The sequence below is a fragment of the Puntigrus tetrazona genome, chromosome 20, assembly GCF_018831695.1.
Source record: "Puntigrus tetrazona isolate hp1 chromosome 20, ASM1883169v1, whole genome shotgun sequence".
Classification (NCBI taxonomy): Eukaryota; Metazoa; Chordata; class Actinopteri; order Cypriniformes; family Cyprinidae; genus Puntigrus; species Puntigrus tetrazona.
In genome coordinates, this window is record NC_056718.1 from 9481715 (window position 1) to 9488012 (window position 6298).

Genomic DNA, 6298 nt, shown 5'->3' on the forward strand with positions numbered 1-6298 from the left:
CAGGCTGAACATAATCATTTTGTGTTTTTGCGATAAGCTCTCTGAGCGTCACTCTATTTTTGGAAAAGCTTTTCCGTGAGACCAATTCTGAAGATGGAAATAGTGAGCGCACAGTAGAGCGTATAAAGCTGAAGGAATGTGTGAGATCCGAGCATGACTTCGCACTGCATGGTTTGAGTGTGAGCCAAAACAGATGGAACAGACCCAATAAAGGTTTAGCCCAACACTGTCCCCATTCACCACATGCTCTCTCTTAGACACACACACACATACACCTTGCAAGCGCTAAGTTCACTATGGCTCTAGCTGCCTCGTTGACTACTGCCTACATAGGCAGTTGCCTTCTAAGGCAGCATCAAAACGGTCACGGAACCTCATAAGTGTCCGATTTGGAACTCTACCAAGGCAGCATAACACAAATAGCACTTGCAGAAGAGATTCCATCTAGCATGTAACTAAACTAAAAGCACACAAGTCTAATAAGCATACAATCGCGTAGCACACAGATATTGGCTATTACCAAAATTATTTGTTCTTTCCGTCATTGAAGGAACCATTTTTTTTACGACTGAATCAACATTTCTCTAGCCTTGACCACCATCTTGGTAAAACAACTCACATGGGAAGTGCATCTACAAGGTTTGAAATGAAGCTAACACCACACTACTCTATTAAAGTATGTGTAAAGGCCATTCAGAGAACCGTTAACGTTATAAATGTTAAACATATTGCTGAAAACACTTTACAAAGACTGAACCCGCTGAAACGGTTACACAGCTTTTCACCATTTTTATGTCCAGGACTTTTTGGGTCGGTCTTATTCTCAGAACGTCTCTTGATTTCTGAGGTACGTGGCTGACGCGGAGGGTATCTGTACGTGTGCGTGAGTATTGTTTGGCAGCGATGTTATGCTAGAGCAGTGTAAATAACACTCCCACGCCAGTCACTTTTATCCCCTGCCAGGTTCGTTTGGAGGAAACAAAGTTTAGCTCCCTAACTCACTCTCCACGATGACAGAAGCGACAGTCTCTAGCACTTACAGGCTGACAGCCAGCCAATCATGACAGGAATGTGAAGGGAGGAAGAGTTTGGGGTCGCACATTAGCTATGGGACACTGGAGTCTGCAAATGCACTTGAGAAGAAGCGTGCCAACGCAGTCTCCAGGATGTCCTTAAGTCCAAGTAGCTGGGGTGGTGAGCAGGAAAAAGCCACCTCAGCAAGATCTGCAAATTCTTCTCTTGTACTTGTAGAGGCAAGCAGTGGGATGAAGCATGAAGTGCTTAGGAGTGAAACGTGTGGTGAAAAGTCACTAATAAGTTGAAATGGAATTTTAGTACAAACACAAATTGAAGTAGAACGCGGTACGCATATTGACTGTAGCCAAAATCACATACTTTCCTACTATATAGAAGACAAAAACCGTATGTGAATAGCGTATCGGTCTAAATCATAGTATTTAATTCATAGCGAATATCTGTGTAATTGCAACACGTTGGACGTGAAAAGCTGGCTTGATAATAGAAATGAGTGCATATCTATTTACGTAAGACAGATGGCTCAGGTTTTCTACTAGGTTCTAGGTATGAAGTAATCTGGCATCTTAATTTTTTTTTTCTATAGCAAGCTCTATAAATGGAAACCAGTTCGTTCTGCTCTTTAACTCGCCAGCTTTTGTTTGCTTTTATTTTATTTTTCCTTCTTGCCACTCCATAAAACATATTTTTCCAAGTCGCCATCCCAGCCTGGTATTTTTGTTGCTGTTTTCTTGGACGGAGAATGATTGTGTTTCACTTTGGAGGGCATTCACCCTTTCCCAGGGTTTCCCATTTATGGTTAAAGTCACACCATGAATGTGTATCACCTCTCTCTACTGTAAAACCAAAAATCAGAGTTTATGCGGTGTGAATTTGGCCATTTGTGTGCTCTAGTGTCGTTAGTGGTTTTTGTTATGGGTTTTCGAAACCCCTAGCCTTAAGTACTAAACTTTGCCTTGCAACTTGCAATAGTGCGGTTTGTTTGAAAAAGGTGCGCTATTACCTTCTCTTGAGATCGGGCTTAAAAGGGATGCCAAAACACACAATCATTTAGAGACAAAAAAATCTAGTTGGTTACTGTAATTCAATTATAATGCAACTTTATAAGGCCTGTTAAAGTTCGGACAGCTGCGTAACTCAAACCATTGCCTACTTGTTCTCAGAGAGCAGCTGCTTTTCAGGAACAAACTGGAACAATGCCTGTCAATAAATCTATGGCAGGGGTTCATCCATGAGGGATGCTGTGGGTTAGTGTGTAAAGGGTTTCTTGGGAAACATCTGGAGCCGAATTCCATGAAACACTCAAATGAGGTTTTGGCCATTTCGGAGTCAGCGGGAAGCACATCCCTTAACCTTTTATCTTAGAGAGCAAAACAGAGGGAGGAGAGAGAGATGCAGATGTGGGTACAATGAAAGAGCGCGAGATGGTAAAAACAAATGCGAAGGGAGGAGGATGTGATCTGAAAGGGGCATCTTGTGGTAATGGTGGGCATAAAATAAATTCAATGCAAAAAAAATGAACGCTTTTTATGAAGTGTGAAATCGAGCGAATATGCGATTCGTAATTCAACACCAGTATATGCTGCATTCTTGACCACAAGGGGCGCTATCGGCGGCATTCATTGTACATCATAATGTTTCTTTGTTTAAAATGTTCAAAATGTTTAGCCTGTGCCTTGCTATGAGTTTGGTCAAACATGCTCAGCAAGACCCCTGGACCGAAGAGCTTTCAACACATGACCAGACGGTGCAAACAGTCACGCTCTGCCCAAAAACAAACAACACCCAATGGAATTACACACACTTATATGAGCAAACACACAAATTCACACATGCCAGTGTGCATACAGTCCCATTCAAAAGTTTCGTTTTTTTTCTTTTTTGGAAAGAAATTAATACTTTTTTATTTAGAGAGGATGCTTTAAACTGATCGTAAGCGACAGTTAAGGCATTTGCAATGTGTATAAGTTTATATGTATAAGTAAAATAAAACAAAAAAAAAAACTGTTCTTTAAATATTTTTTACCTGTAAAAAAAAAGTGCATCACAGTTTCCACACAAGTATAAATCAGCACAAATGCATTCTACGATTTTAACAAATGTTTCTTAAGAATCAAGTCAGCATACTGGAATAAATTCTGAAGGATCGTGTGAACACTGAAGACTGGTGTAATGATGCTGAAAATTTAACTTTGCTTCACAGGAATAAATAAAATATTTTATATACATTTGAATATATATTACATGTGATTATATTTAAATATACTACAATTGCAATCATTTTTCACAGTATTACTGTATTTTTTGAGCAAATAAATGAAGCCTCTGTGACATCTGAATGTAAGTGTACGTTACAAGTGTCATCTGTTCTAGAAACACATTTGTTTTACAGCAAATGTTTCTGAAATCATTCATTTTGCTATATTTGAACTATTTAATAAAAACAGATTTTACACTGTAAAGACTTCACCGGCCACTACTAATAGTATTGGTCATTATCAAAACAAACCTCTTTAGCATTAAGCAAAGTCCTGGCCACTCGGTTGTTTATTTATGTATATGTTGTGTTGATGAACAAACAAACGCTCATTCAAGCCACACCACTAATAAAACCAATAAAACCCCAACAGTGATGTAATAATCACAACACATCCAGTGACATTACTAATCACGGGATGCTAATAGCTAGCAAAACGTGAAAAGAATAGTCTAGATTTAATGATTTAAAGATGAACTGAAGACCAAAAACCAACTAAAAAAGAAAATCAAATGCCCACTTTTCACCCACATTCATGCTCTGCCACATCTGAAATATTTAGCTAATGTTTAAACCAAGCAGAAAACTTGTTCCATATGCATGGAATATACATAATCTGCTGTCTTCATTAGTTAGTGCAGACATTTCTGGAATTGATTATTAACATCATACATGTATCCCAATACATACATGAGTGAAAAGATTCTGACTGTTGGGATGTTATGGGGGCCGGTTCCTGGAAAAGCAGGTTCAATTCTCATAGAATGCTCAGTACATTAAGATTTCCAGGACATACTGTTCTGTCGTGAACTATAACAATGATCCTCATCAAAAGATGAGCTCTGTGTTTTCTGTGGGAAATACAAGAAACAGAAGCACAGCTCAAATGTTTATCAGCTCGAAATTATTCACTGGGAAAAACTGCATTTGTTTGTTTGTTTATGTATTTGATTGATCGGTAAGTAGACAATTCCTCAGATTATCAGAAACTTGTTCGAAAATTTCATTTATTTAGTATTCACTTAGAAAGTAAGTTGGTTGGTAGTACTTAGTTCGCACACCCTAAAACAAGTTTAATGTGTTCCTAGTTTAACATATTCGTAAAGTAATCCTTGAAATCAGAGGAAATGACGGATGAATGACACTGATGCAGCCACAAGCACTTCTACTAAACTACACTTCTCAAAAAACTACAAACTTGTTCTTTAAATCTGATTGGTTCATCACAACGCTGCTGCACATGTCTGAACATGTTGCACTTCGTAAAATCAGGTTCTGCTAGTTAGTTCATAGTTTGTTAGACAGTATTAATTATTATTGATTATTAGAAAATTATTAGAATTTTTTTTTTTTTCGTATTTGTTTAGTTAGTTTACAGCTTGTCGGTCGGTTAAAAGATCCACAGATTATCAGAAAATGTATTTCTTTATTTTAAACCTAATTATTTAGTTCAGCTTGTTAGTTTAGTAAAAGTTCCGCAGATAATCCATTCTGTGGATTCTCGAAACCTCAAATCTGACCAAAAACGAGAGAGAGAGAGAGAGAGAGAGAGAGAGAAGATACTGCAAAAAGCAACAAAAAATATACTGTAATTCTAGAGTGTACATTTAAGGCATATGAATACAGTCTAGTAACGCCAATGACTTCGTCACTATTCACCTCATAGGCACCCTATTCATCTCCTTGACAAGTCTACATTTTGGAACTGGAGTGTTTAAGCTTCACATAAATCTCAGGGAAACGCTGACTCGTCACTGTGCTGCGTGCGTGTATGACAAATTTGGCTCTGACATTTAGATTTTATCAGTATTGGATCAGCACTTGCTAAATTCTTTATAATTATGCGTAACCATCAACTGTTATTTCTGAAATCAAAACAATTTGGCCGCAATAAAAGGAGCTAAATGCAAACACACAAATGAATGGCTGTGGAAAGCTGGATCTAATGATCGAGTAAAGAAAGACGTCTCATCTGGGGGCAATAAAAGCTTGATTACTTTTTATTGGATTTACTTTTTTTTTTTATTAAAAGCATTCCGCTAGAAATACTTCTTACACGTGATATAGATCATCAAGAAGAATTATGTATGGAGGAATGGGGGAATATCTACAGCGTGATTCATTAGAATGTAGAAATATGTGGCTATATAGAGAACGCATTCTTCCTAAATCCATAATATCAGCACAAAAAGCGCTTAAAAAAAAAAATCTGTTAACTTTGTGGCCAGCCAGTGTGTTTGACCTAATGAAGTTACCCGAGGTGTGAGGGGACGCAGTCGCGCAGCAGGTGGTCAGGGTCGTGCAGTTCAGTGCTCTGCATCATGTACCCTCACTGACCTTATTTTTCGTTCTGTTTTTCAGCATGCAAATATTTCACACTCTCGGTTAAACCTGAATTTATTAACTCTAAGCAAATACTAAACATGATTAATGGACGTGCACACAAGCAGTCATGCACGCACATGCTAGTCCACATTTAGCAAATCTTAGAATTAAAGCGATCGTTCACCCAAAACTGACAACAAGCATTAGTTGCGGGTCAAATCATTCCAAGCCTGACTGTCTTTCTTCCCGTGAAACTCAAAAGAAGTTGTTTTGAAAAATGTTCACGACGCTCTTTCTGAAACACTTCCATTGAAATGTTTAAAGGGCTCGTCGGATGCCCATTTTACCCAAGTGGATATGATTCTTTCCGGTCTTAATGGAAAGTCTTTAACATACTTTGGTTGAAATTTCTCAACGGTAGTGTAAAAAACACCTTCTTTACCCTCTATTTTCATCAAGCTATTCTAGTCCATGTTGCTTTAAATGCTAATGAGCTTTGCTCACCCGTCTCTCTCTTCTATGGAGTGGTGAGCAGAGCAGCACTTCAACCACGAAACTCTCCAGCACATTATTAGGAAAGGCGATTTGCAAAGATTTGTAAAACCCTTATAACTGGATCACGAATGATTCGTGCAAAAATAGATGTATTTCTGTAGATCGAGATCAGCACATTCCTTTCAA